This window comes from Pongo pygmaeus, chromosome 9 (assembly GCF_028885625.2).
Source record: "Pongo pygmaeus isolate AG05252 chromosome 9, NHGRI_mPonPyg2-v2.0_pri, whole genome shotgun sequence".
In the NCBI taxonomy this organism is placed as follows: domain Eukaryota; kingdom Metazoa; phylum Chordata; class Mammalia; order Primates; family Hominidae; genus Pongo; species Pongo pygmaeus.
In genome coordinates, this window is record NC_072382.2 from 105601104 (window position 1) to 105615694 (window position 14591).

At 35.3% G+C, this 14591-nt stretch overlaps 1 protein-coding gene across 2 annotated transcripts in view; it reads right to left on the minus strand.

Moving 5' to 3' along the window:
* PDGFD (platelet derived growth factor D) overlaps positions 1–14591 on the minus strand; it is a 257912-nt gene that overhangs the window by 127312 nt on the left and 116009 nt on the right. The window lies entirely within an intron of this gene.

The window sequence follows — 14591 nt, forward strand, 5'->3', positions numbered from 1 at the left end:
CTATCAGATTACAGGTGGCTTATCCAAATCATTGCTATTTTGCAGAATTCCCTGGAAAAATGCTATGGCTGCAGACATTACAAGGCATCCACATAAAACTATTTCACATCAGCACTAATAATTCTTTATATTGAGAGAAATATGCCCATTTTCACAGGTTTTGTTTTCTTTGGGAAAGGTATTAGAAATGGTAGGTCAATTACACTGTGATGTTAACTAATACTTATACATGTCTGTTTGGGGTAGCATAAAGACCAATTTCCTCATATTTACACCTTCCCTTCCCCTGGATCCCCTGCAGTCACCCTGCAATCTACAGCTAAAGACTATTTTTGCCATGTTTGAGAAAGTGGATTTATCTCCAAGGATGCTACATTTTCTATTTCCCCTGCATTCAAAGAAACTCTGGCTGTAAAACACAGGCAATAAATTAGATTTTTTTAAAAATAAATTATGGTACTTCTTGGGAGTCAAGTTGTACAGTGGTGGGAGTGAGAGGTGGGGACAGGCAGTGGTCCAGGTTCTCTAATAGTCATTGCAACTAGATCATCTCTCTCTCTCTTTTTTAAAGTAAAAATCTGCTTTATACATTAAGCTACTACTACATCAATATTGTTTGAACAAAGATCTTCACTGTTAAAATAACATTTGAAAACTTTTGAATAAGATCTCTAAGGCCTCATTCAGAATTATCCATTCTGACAACGTTACTCTTTATTACGACTGACAGTGGGAAATGGAAGATCCTAGACTTAATTACAACCCACGGCTAAAGCACCTGAGAGAAAAGTTTCAGCTTCCTGAGGCCATCAAATGCAGGGGAAATGTTTCAGGACAATAATTTATCAAGACTGGTATTACAACAGTGGATTCAAAATCAAGACGTGTATGTTTTGATTACACTTAATTACTTAGACAAATTAGTTCACCTACTTTACAACTGAGATTCCTCACCTATGAATTTTTTTTTTCCTGGGAGGGGTCACTTTTCAAGCACTAAAACCTCATTATGATCTAGGATATCCTTTAAGTTATTCTATTTTCCCGACAAGATAGAAAGCCACACAAAGCATTCCCAAAGGATACAGAAAAAAAAAAACTCTCCCTTATAATCCCCATATACTTTTTGTTTTGCTTCTTGGTAATACTAATCACCCTTTCTAAAGAGAGTCACCTCTTCCTTTCCAGCCACCATCAGTTCACCTCCCATTTTTCTTCTCTATAGGTGTTCCCATGCTCACATTTCCCAGTCTGGTCTACATTTGCACAAAGTTTTACACCCAGTAGAACCACTAAAAATGATCAAATGGACAGATTTCTTTCCTACTTTTGTTTGTAATTAAGAACTCAAAACAAATGCAATTAACGAAAAAAGACATTCAGAGTAAAGTCAGGGATAAGCAAAATGCTTATGAATAAATTTAAATTGACCTGATAAATTCATGGATTCTCTCACTGACAAAAATATGCAAAATCCTCAGCATCTTCTTCTGAATTCAATTTTAAGGTTCATTTATGAAAAAAAAGTCTTATTTGCATATATCACATGAGACTCCTCAGGGTGTCTGACCCATTAAAGTTAGCCACAGAATCTTTAAGATAAAAGACAGTTTACATTATACCAAATCTGACCATATCCACCCTACCTTCTCAGAGGAACACCCCTTCTGAGGTAGCTATAATGTTTTGAGACAAATCTCAGGTATAATTATTTGCTTCTTATTTTGAGCTGAAATCTACTGTCCCATAACTTCCAGTAAGTTGGTCTTCATTCTTCCTTCTGCCAAGACCACATTTAATCTTTCTGGCATGAGATAAACTTTTTAATATATGAAATGAGTATCAGCCCACATATTCATTTTTAGGCTTCAGTGGGTTTTCACCAGATTCTTTAACTGTTCCTCATAGGACAAACGTGGATTCTCCTAAAAATTTCATGTTTCTTTGGCCATATTCCAAATCCTAAAAACATGATTTGAGTGAATGAATGAATAAATTAAAATCATCTATACTGAATTGAAAAGCAATGACCTCAAAGAAAAATCATTAAACAAAATGAATTAATTAAGCAATGCCCTTATTGATTAACTTTAAAAAATCATTGTCTTTCAAATTGAAAAGTGTTTGAAAAATTAGTTTCATTAAAGTCTTGATGTAATTCTGTGTATACTTAAAAAGGTCCTAATCAATTAAATTTTAAATGGATTAGTTTTGGTAAAAGGCTACATCTTTTGCTTGTCTTCTACATAAATCAGGCACCATGCAAGGTACTTTGTATATTGCCGCCCTTAATCCTCAGGATAAACCTAAAAATAATTATTTTTAAGCCCATTTTGCAGATGGAAAATTTGAGGCTCAGAATTATTAGAAACACTCAAATATTCAAAGCTGAGTGATATTAATTTTTTTTGAGAACTACATTTTACATTGTGACCCAATTTTACACACTATACACACATAAACACAGATATATATTTCTATCTCTCTATACATCACTATGAAACTGAAACAAAAAGGATTCTTGAAATGAAATAATAGGATATGTTTTATCATTTCCTAGTCTTACTTCTTTTTAAAATTATATTTTATGTATCCCACCAAGATATTCTGACACACAATTTACAAAACATGGACTGACTCACCAGATTGCCCTATTCAAAGCTTTTTGATTTCAAATGCCAAGTTACTTTGTAACTTCTTTATCTGACATATTTTAATGCTAAGTCAAAAACTGCAAAATTCTTACAAAATTTTATTATATGGAAACTACCAAAATTATGCCAGTAGAAATGACAACAGAGTAGGCAGGACTCAGAATATACACAACAATTATTTATTGAGTACACATAAAATAAGCTCCCAGACAGATTTTTATACATAGAGAAATGAGTAGGTTATAGTTTCAGACCTCAAGATGATTATTACCTTGTAGGGGTGGAAGACATACTTGTAACCAACTAAGAACAAAAAGAATGGACATGAAATTAATAATATGTTGGTACAAAAGAATACACTTTGTAATGAGTATTATTTTTAAAATAAGAAGCAAGCCAGTAAATGTACTTTTAATGTGTCTAAAATGTTCATCACTGATGCTGCAACAAAAATCCTCCTCTTAAATTTCAGGTTACTAATATACAACTTATAAATATCTACTTTTGGAAATTTACTACCTGAAAATGGATAAACAAATCATCATTTTCTTTTTTTTTTCCTATTAAAAATGAGGATAAAGTAGACCACATGATGAAATAGACCTTTCCTGTCTCAAGCCATTTAAAAAATCCTTGGCTTCACCTAATGCTCACTTAAATAACCATCTTACATAAAGAAAATCACTAGTGTGATAGCCATGTATTTCAAGATTACCAGCAACAGATTCTGCTGCAGTTAAACCAGAAGACGGATGTTGTTTGAGATAAGCAGAACATATAATCTTAACCTCTTTCTTAAAATATTGGGTCATAAAAATTTTCTTGTTTCTAGGGGGAAATCTGTTCTGCAAAAATAAAAAGATAAATCGATGTTTGCATGTATAAATTCATCTTCACTGCAGGTGTTAACTGTTGTAATTTTAGTTAAGAGAACATTGTGCTTCTTTCAGAATGCCAGTTATAAAAGGGCCATTTTCTGACATCCAACATTCCATAAATAAACACTTAAGTGATGAGAGTGATCTGGGATTCTCACTAGGAAACTGTATGTGATTACATTAATCAGTGCCAACATTCCTAGTTATTCTTTGAGTTTGCAAAAGCCTGGAAAACAAAGAAGAGGAGCAAACATAAAGATGGGTAGAGAAGGAAGGAAAACAAACAAAACAAAACAATGCAAGTCTGGGTTGATTTTAACTGATTCTGTCTTAGTTAGGTACTGATTTATATGGTGGGAACTCTGCTATGATTATAGACTAGCTACCATTCCACAATTTTTATCATTGGCAAGTTATCTAAAAATGAAAATATTTTCAAGGTAAAGCCACAATCAAACTTGCTTTTGAACCCCAGCTTCTTTCCACACCTAGGTCCATCTGTTAGAATCTTCGAATTTCTAAGGATCTGTTATCAGAAAAAAATGGAGCTTGCAGTCTTGCTGTGCCTTCTGTGCCTTCCTCAGAGTGCCCAGTTAACAGGCTGTTGAGAGTGTACCTGGAGTGGCTCTGTCTCTTACTACAGCAATGAATGTTTTCTGATTGCTTTTTCTTATTGAGAAAGACTTTTATAAATCCAGTTTTTCTATACTTCAAATAAGTAAGGCTCATTTTTAGAGCATCACTATACAAATTACCAGATAATTTCCTCTTATGTTAAAGTCCCTAGGAGGCAATGTGGGCTATGCTTCACGCAGAGGTATTTTTTATGGGTATATGTTTCTACCGTTAATCGATGTATTGATGCCTTGTCCAAATAAAGCAGACAATTACCAAATAAGCATATTCCAGGTAAGCAACTACTTAAATCCATTAAATTCTTACCCTATACCATCAATCACCATTTTGAAACCTTATTTTATCAGGGCTTTACTATAAAGATCCCTTAAGATGCAGAGGAAAATTAATTTAAAATTACATTAATTCACATATTCTGCCTTTCAAACTCCTGTCATGTCTAAGGATTCAATTAGTCTATCAGTCAAAAAGTATTAGTGTCTTGCATTCATACACATCACTAAAAATTTAATGTATTTTTTCAAAAGTCTTGTCATTGGCCAATATCATGCAGAGAGATGAAGAAATTTAAATTATAGCATTAACCTTTAAACAACTTAAAAGTTCAGTTAGAGGAACTAGGAAAAATGCAGAGTAAAATATTTAAAAATAATGTTTAACTCAGTACTAAATCACAAAATATAGAATACGGAGTAGAGGGAAATGGTTCCGCTCCCCATTTGAGACACTAACTTCAAAAAGGCAAGATCTATTCACCAGAATCTTATCGACCACCCGCTGTATGTCAGGACCATTTTAGGTGATGGATTTCTTCACGCAGCCACCAACTTCTAGTGCTAAACTGGTGTTGAGAGCTGCAGCTCCCAGGCATATCTGAGGATTTGTCACCGCCTCAAAGATAAGTCTTCCAAAGTCCCTTTCTGATGACTCAGCTTATCAACCTAGAGTAAGCATATGGCCGATTCTTAGGCTAAACTTCAAGGTGAAGCTTGTGGTCTGTTTCACCTTGACCCACAGTGGCACTGCGTTCAACTCGCTACTGTTAGGGGCTTAATCCTGGAGTATAGTTTGACGATTGTATTAGTTCACATGGTGTGGCTATAAAGGAATACCTATGGCTGGGTAATTTTTAAAGTAAAGAAGTTTACTTGGCTTATGGTTCTGCTTACTGTACAAGAAGCATGACACCAGCATCTGCTTCTGGTGAGGGCCTCGGGAAGCTTTCACTCATGGTGGAAGACAAAGAGGGAGCGGGCATGTCATATGGCGAGAGAGGGAGCAAGACAGCCATGGGGGAGGTCATAGATTCTTTTTAACAAGCAGACCTTGCATAAGGGACTCAGTACCGCGGGGAGCACACTGAGCCATTCACAAGGCATCTGCCACCATGACCCAAACACCTTCTATTAGGCCCCATCTCCAACATTGTGAAGCACATTTCAACATGAGACTTGGAGAGGAAAAATATCTAAACCTTATCAGCAATTGTAAACAAATGCTTCTTTCATAAAGTTAATGAAAAGGATTTGGGGCTTACACAATAGGAGAACAACCAGCAAAACGGTCACAAGGAATTGACTACCAACGATGAGTCAACTGGATGAAGCATTTGTCACATACTTTAATTCCAGGGAATAATAGAACAGGAATTCTCAAAGACAATGAGATACCAACCAGCTGGCAGTTATAGAAATGCTTGGGCATTCATAAAACCGAGAATGGAACCTAAAATTACTACCAAAAATCCAGTAACTGCTAAGATTTTCTGAAGTAGTCATAATCTTATTAATAATTGTATCTTTAGTCTAACAATCATAAGTTTAGTGCTAGTATCTATAGTGCTAGTAACATAAAGCAATATGGTTGCCTTAGTGCTTTATGTGAAGGACAGTATTTGATTAATAAATATAGATAACATAAATGAATAAATGGACAAAGTATCACATGTTATTAATAAGCCAATGTAGAAAAAAAGTGGCATTTTTTAACCTTGACTTAGCTATATAAAAAAGGTAAAAGTAAATCATATATGGACAGTAAGAATATTTTAAATATTTAGAATATTTAAATATTTTTCTAGATATTTAAAAATATTTAAATATATTTAGAAATATATTTTAAAATATTTAAATATATTTAGAAATATATTTAAAAATATTTAAATATATTTAGAAATATATTTAAAAATATTTAAATATATTTAGAAATATATTTAAAAATATTTAAATATATTTAGAAATATATTTAAAAATATTTAAATATATTTAGAAATATATTTTAAAATATTTAAATATATTTAGAAATATATTTAAAAATATTTAAATATATTTAGAAACATACTTTAAAATATTTAAATATATTTAGAAATATATTTTAAAATATTTAAATATATTTAGAAATTTATTTAAAAATATTTAGAAAAATATCTTAAATAATTAGAATAAATATGCTATGGGTTAACAATTTAATCAATATTTGCATGTAAAAATGTAAATGTAAGGTATCTACAAATAAACCATTAAAATGCTTTTAATCTGGCAAAGTTGCCGGTGGTTCCACTCCAAGGGCAATATACCAAGTGTCTGCAGTGCCATCTCATCCCAGTTTGCCTGGGACTGTCCTGGTTTTAAAACTGATATTCTTGGCCGGGCGTGGTGGCTTACCCCTGTAATCCCAGCACTTTGGGAGTCCAAGGTGGGCGGATCACGACGTCAGGAGATGGAGACCATCCTGGCTAACATGGTGAAACCCCATCTCTACTAAAAATACAAAAAATTAGCTGGGCGTGGTGGCGGGTGCCTGTAGTCCCAGCTACTCTGGAGGCTGAGGCAGGAGAATGGCGCGAACCCGGGGGGCGGAGCTTGCAGTGAGCCGAGATCGCACCACTGCACTCCAGCCTCCGTGACAGAGGGAGACTCTGTCTAAAAACAAACAAACAAACACCTGATATTCTTGTATCCCAGTATCCTTACATTCCTGGGGCAAACCAGAATGGCTGGTCACCATACTAGTGTTAGAAGCAGATTTTTAATCTTGTGCTCATGAGCATGTTGTGCACTTCTAAACAAACTGAAAATAGGCCTGAATGATCAAGGATCAGTATATCCTAAATGTTGAAAGTAGACTGTCCTATTCTCTTTATATTGGCAATATTACCTTATTTAAACTCATTTATAAAATATTTCTGGACAGGAAAGTTAAGTATCTTAAAAATGATAAGAAACTCACATTAAAAATACTAAAATGATTTAATTAAATAATCCTACAAATTTTTTCAAGAAGATTCATACTACAGCTGAAATTGATCAAACTGCTTTAATTTTCAAGTCTCCTTAGAAATGGTACATGTTTATGCAACAAAAAAAGTGAGTACAAACTGACATCAGAAAATGAGAGCATGAGATACTCAAAATAAATATTTAAGTTATCTATGAACTTGGGTTATCCTGGAAAAGCATAGATGAAACAACATTTTATCATTTTTATACTAACAGGTAAGAATAGTGATAGACTGAATTTAAGTCTGAAAGTAAATCCTAGGTTTTGAGTTTTTTAAGAGAATATTTGAACAAAGGAATAGAAACTTCAGAAGAAGCACAAATAAACAATGATGTTACTTTCACATTTATTTCAAGTTTTCATGGAGCTACTAAAGGTCAAGATGCAATGAACAGAATGTAAGGTAGGATTGCAAAAAGGGGTGAAGTAAAAGACAAGCAGGTTTTTGATAAAGAAATACGTTTACAAACAGGACAAGATGCCTAGAAAAAGGTTTGCTGAGTGTCTGGTTGAGGAGGGGAAGAAACATGGAGGGCTAGTGATTCTATGATAGGAGCTGTAAAGAGTCCAGAAACTGGGGGTCAAGGAGAGTAAGATATTACCAGATTGTTATGTTGCCATGGAAGCAGAAGCCTGAGAAGGCACTAAAGAAAAAGATCCGCCACTAACATCCAGTGTACAAAATAATGTGAAGGAAAGTAAAATGGCAAAGTGAGACCTTTACAATTGCCTCTGGAAGGTAAATAAAACAAGGGTATATCTGACAGAATTAAGGGAAAGGAGCACAAAGAAGTTGATGACATCAATTGGACATCAGAAGCAGATACAAGGCATCTTTTGTTACCTGTTGAACCAACCAGTTCTTTAATTCACTCTTTAATAACTTTACTTCTGGTGTATCTCATCAAGAATTCAGAATTAAATGATATTAAGAAAAATTATATATGCAAGAGCCAATGCTACAGGCCTCATTCTATCAGAAATGACTATGTAAAGTTAAAGAAACAGATGGGTAGTTAGAATAAAACAGGAACAATGATATTCTCTGTTCACACATTGCTAACTGCCATCACTTGTACTCCAAAACAATAACTGACAGAAAACAATTTCATTGATATTCCATAGCCATATGAGTTTATGTCCCCATATGGCAAGGCCTCCACTGTCAAAGCCTCACTGCATAATAACTCTGAAGTATCTGGTTTGAAAATGTCTTCATTAATAAAGGAAACGGTGCTTGCTCTTTTTCAGTAAGTATTCAATAACAAATCTGTTTAAGTTGTATAAAAAATACAAAAATCTTCCCATACTGTCTATCTACTCTCAGGGATTCAGGTTAAATTATTATTATTATTATTATTATTATTATTATTATATGCTAAGTTCTGGGATACATGTATAGAACGTGCAGGTTTGTTACACAGGTATACACATGCTATAGTGGTTTGCTGCACCCATCAACCTGTCATCTACATTAGGTATTTATCCTAATGCTATCCCTCCCCTAGCCCTCCACCCCGGACAGGCCCCAGTGTATTATGTTCCCCTCCCTGTGTCTATGTGCTCTCATTGTTCAACCCTCACTTATGAGTGAGAACATGAGGTGTTTGGTTTTCTGTTCCTGTGACAGTTTGCTGAGAATGATGGTTTCCAGCTTCATCCATGTCCCTGCAGAGGACATGAACTCATCCTTTTTTATGGCTGCATAGTATTCCATGGTATATATTTGCCACATTTTCTTTGTCCAGTCTGTCACTGATGGGCATTTGGGTTGGTTCGAAGTCTTTGCCATTGTGAACAGTGCTGCAATAAACATACGTGTCCACATATCTTTATAGTAGAATAATTTATAATTCTTTGGGTATATACCCAGTAATGGGATTACTAGGTCAAATGGTATTTCTGGTTCTAGGTCCTTGAAGAATCGCCACACTGTCTTCCACAATAGTTGAACTAACTTACACTCCCACCAACAGTGTAAATGCATTCCTATTTCTCCACATCCTCTCCAGCATCTGTGGTTTCCTGACTTTTTAATGATTGCCATTCTAACTGGCATGAGATGGTAACTCATTGTGGTTTTGATTTGCACTTCTCTAATGACCAGTGATGATGAGCTTTTTTTCATGTTTGTTGGCCGCAAAAATACCTTCTTTTGATAAGTGTCTGTTCATATCCTTTGCCCACTTTTTGATGGGGTTGTTTGCAGGTTAAATTATTTTTTAGAAAATTAAGGAAAAACTCCAAAGTAAGATTCCTGAGAATATACTTTTAAATTCTTTCTACTTTTGAAAAAATTATAAACATATTTTAGGTTGTTGCAATTGTGGAAGTTTCAAATTTCGACTACACTATAACTTTCCATGGTTTTATGAAGGTCTAAAACATTTGGCAGCCAACAAAATAGATGTGTTAACATCTTACATCAAGTTCTGAGAATGAGTTCTTGATTCAGCATCCTTTAGTTGAGCCACCATGGAGAACAGGGGAAGGTGACTGGTCATATTAAATGCATTACATTCATTCATAGTTGGCCAAATGATTATAGTACATAGCTAATGTAAATCTGCTATATCTTTGATAGTGATTAAAAAGCCACTGACTATTTCAGTCTCCCAAAATACAAACGAATAATCTAGTACACACTTTTGAGAGAACTATAGAGATTCCTGGATGCCATATTTAACATCTCATCAATGACAACCATTATTTCTCTCATAGAAGCATTTTTCTATATTATATTTGACTGCATTTTATTAACTTTTCTTATACTCTAAAAAGCACAGGCATTCAAAAGCTCTCAACTAGGGGACCATGTCTTCATCTTGAGGGTGACATACTGATCCAGACAAATCCAGCCAGCTAAGTAGAAATGAAAATTCAATTCCAAATAGAAAATACTGAGAAATAATTTTTGCAACAATACTTAAATGATTATAGAAGCAACTAGATAGAGCGAAACATTCAAGCCCCAGTTCCGATTCTGCCATTCATTGATTTTTCTACTCTCTTCTTTCTTGAAAGAACAAAGCTACTTCTTTTAACTTATTAGTGTTCTGCCTCCTAGTTCACCTCAAACTTTCTATATCTTTTTATTCTCTCTCTATGTGAATGAAAATGTCTTAACAGAAACCAACCTAATTGAAAGATTACCAAAACCCTATGGAGAGCTGGAGCAGATGGGTTTGTTTTATTTTACAAATATTCTAAGTCACCTCTTTTTCCTGGCAGACTAACCTTTGCTACTGATACAGGCCATTCCCAAAGCTATCTTGTTTTTAAGTCACAAGTACCAATTGAGAGTATGCTGAGAGACGTAAGTCCAATTCGTGGTATGCCATTCATTTGCTCATTCAAAAAATAGACACTGAGAGTTATACAATGCATTCAGCACTGCTTCCGGAGTTAGAAAAATAGTGGTACACAAGAATGACACACTAGTCATCTTCTTGAAGCTTATTTCCGATGCAAGTTTCAAACAACATTTAAAATAACATAATATGTATAATTCACATAGCACTTGCCAAGTGAGTCATTTATTCTAAGCATGTTATATATTTTAATTCACTTTACAACAAAAAACCCATAAGAATTAAACAACATCTCCACTGTAAAGATTAGGACACTGAGGAACACAGAGGTTGTGTCTTGTCAAGGTCACGGAGCTAGTCAGTGGCTGCATCCAGGACTCACGGAAATAGAATCTATGTGTTAAATCACTCTATCATATTACCTCTCATTAACAGCAAATAAATATATCATTTCAGGGAAAGATATCTTCTATGAATAAGGATAAAGCACTGTTTGGGAACATGGGGCAATGGAAGGGGGATATAGTAGTTTAGACAACAGGGTCAGGGAAGGTTTCTGTGAGGAAGAGATATTTGAGGAAGAACCTCGATGATGAAAAAGGAGAACTTTTGAGAAAATCTGGGTAAAGCACATTTCAGGAAGAAAGAGCAAAGACCTAAAGCAGGAAGAAACTAAGAGTGTTCAAGGAAGAATGACAAAGAGAATGGTTAGGGTGGCTGAAAGAGTAATCTAGAAGAGCTAGATTATGTAAGGCTTTGTAGTTCTAAATAAGGGGTTTGAATTCCATTCTAAGTGTTATGGCTCTTAGGGGTTTTAAAGCAAAGGAAAGACATTTGATTTATTTTTTTAAGCTTTTTTTTTTTTTTTTTTTTCCTGGTTGTATTGTTAAAAATAGAAGGGCTAAGAACTAGGCTCCTGAGAGGTTCAATATCTTAGGCTCAGCAGAGGAGGAGGAGCCTACAAAGAAGCCCAAGAAAGACAAACCAATGAGGTGAGAGGGAAATAAAGAAAATCATGCCTAGAAGGCCAAATTAATAAAATGTTTCATGAAGAACAGGGGTGTCACCCTGTCAAATCTGGCTGGGAGTTTAGGATGAGGTCTGAGAATTGATGGATTTGGCAAGGAGGAGGTTGTTGGTAACTTCGACAAGAGTGACTCTGTGAGGATGGTGAAGAAAGAAAACCTGGTTAGAAGCGGGTTGAGGAGCCAATTGGATTAGAGGAGGTGGGAGAGCAACTAACAACTCTCTCAGAAGAGAATTCTTTCAGGGAAGCAGAGAAACATCATAATAATAGAGGTAGGGGCCATGAGAGAACGCCTTTTACTATGAAGGTAGTTCGGTATGGTTATATGTTGATAGGACATATATGGGTAGTTAGTTCAGTATGGGTTATACATCGTATGTCCAGTGGGAGGGAGAGTTTGAAAAAGCAAGAGAGAACAAAGAGTAATTCATACAGCACAGTTCTTGTCTATGAGGGAGGAACTGGGCTCTCCGCAGGAGCAGGAAGAGTTCATTACTTGTAATGGGAAGGAAGACAGCACACGTGGGTGTAAATGCAGGCAGACTGCAGGATTGACGTTGTGAAGACCAGACTGTTCTGCTCTATTTTCTCAGCGAAATAAGAATAAAAGAAGTGAAGGGAAGTAGGGAGTGATAGAGGATTGAGGAGTAAGGAGAAGGTATGAAACAAATGAGCAAATCAAGTAGGAAAAGGTAGTTGAATTTCAGGCCAGTCCTGAGGGTCCACTTGAGATTCTACTCTAAAACATTTAAATGAAAAGAGCTTTGCTGATAGAAGCAGCACTGGACCAGATAAGATAATTTTGGTTCTAATACCAGTTTTGCCACTTCCTGGACATACACCCTTGGGCAAGGCACCAAACCTTTCTGGACCTCAGTTTGCTCATCAAGTAAAGTGATAAAGTGTGGGTCTGCTCCACTCGGAAACACCCAGAAATGTGTGGGGCACTCTGGGATGTCCTGGCAAATATCAGCATTTAGTACTGCAGGTCCAGGGGTACTCAATGTCCTTTAGTGTACGGAAGGGTCTTGCAAGACAAATAATTGTCCCTCCCCCATCTCCAGCAGCACATACTCCTGTTGAGAAACACAGAGGCAGAGGATTACTCCAAGAGTCCTCTCAACTCCAAGACTGATTGTAATCTTAATTTTCCATATCAGGGTAGCTAGCTCTTACACTGATGGATAAACCATACATCCATTTAACTCAACACTATCAATCCTCACTCTCGCCTCCTAGACTGATTACAGGCTGCTAGCCAGGCAAAATGAACAGAAGTTGAGTTTGCCCTTGTTATCTCCTCAGGCTTAGAGGTACTAATGAGCAGCGAAACAGTTTATAGATTATAGCCAAGAAAAGAAACAGGCAGCACAAGGTGATACAGGAAAAAAAAAATGCCCTCCATTATGATGAAAACCATTGTCATTAACTATCATAGCAATTAAACATAAATGCTGTCAGCGATAACAGTCAATAGTAGCAAAGAAAGTTTGGTACCTAGGTTTCGCCAGCATGGAATTAGGTAGCATCTCACTACCATAAAACGAGAAAAATTAATTTTAATGGTATTGACCACAAGGACCCCAACATGAACTGAAAATTAGTTGAAAAGGACAGGGCAATTATTAAAGGCAATATATCAAATTCCACTCAGATGATCAGTGGGGTGCTGTAGGCATTGCTGCTAGTGACCTTTCTAGTTGACACCTTCATTAATGATGTGTAAGATGAAGACCAGCATGTAAACATATTCCAGAATTATTCCACTACGGGAGTCATACCAAGTGCAAGCTTCCAACATCGCAGGAATTACTTAAATATAAATGAATACAGAGGTCCCTGGGAAGATTTAAAATTCAAGGTAGGTGATTGTATAGTGAGATAATACAGACAGATGGGTAAAATCCTAGGTGAAAATCTCTAATAATAGCATGGTGATTCCTGAATGAAAAAAAAAATCAGTAATTACACAGATCTCAGTTTTTTCACTGACATTTATTGAATAAAATGCTGGCCAGACATTATAAACACTACTGTTTCATCTATAAAATGTAAACAAATACAGAAAACATATACAATTTACCACTGTGCTTTTTTTGACTTAAAAAATAAAAAAAATTATGGTACAATTTTTTTAATTGAGGTTAAATTTATATAACATAAAATCAACCATTTGAAAGTGAACGATTCAGCAGCAGTTAACACATTCACAACGTTTTGCAACCACTATTTCCATCTAGTTCCAAAACATTTTCATCACTCCAAAGGGAAACCCTATACACCTTACGCAATTGCTCCACATTCCCTGTTCTTCCTTGCCCCTGGCAACCATCAGTCTGTGTTTTGTCTCTGTAGATTTAGGTACTCTGGGTATTTTATTTAAGCCGAGCCATACAACACATGACCTTCTGTGTTTGGCTTCTTTCAATTAATATAATGTCTTCAAGACATCCATATTGTAGCATGTATTAGTACTTCACTCCTTTTGATGGCTGAAGCCAACATGCTTTTAAACTGCAATGTTAACTTTAAAGTATGACATGGACATTCATGCCAGTTCTGAGTGAAAACAATAAGTAAAACCCAGTAGAAATCCAGCAAAACCTCAACTATCCTGATAAATAAAACTCTTTAAAAAAGAAGAGCAGAAAAAAGCTTATTTTATTAATTTTACTACTGGGAAGCCTTTATGAAATGAAAGATGTTACTGTTAGCCTTTTCTTTACTTTTAAGTGACATTTAGATATTCACTAATGAGATACAGTAAATATTTATTAATTATTGATGAGCTGGAAGGTTTGGGGTT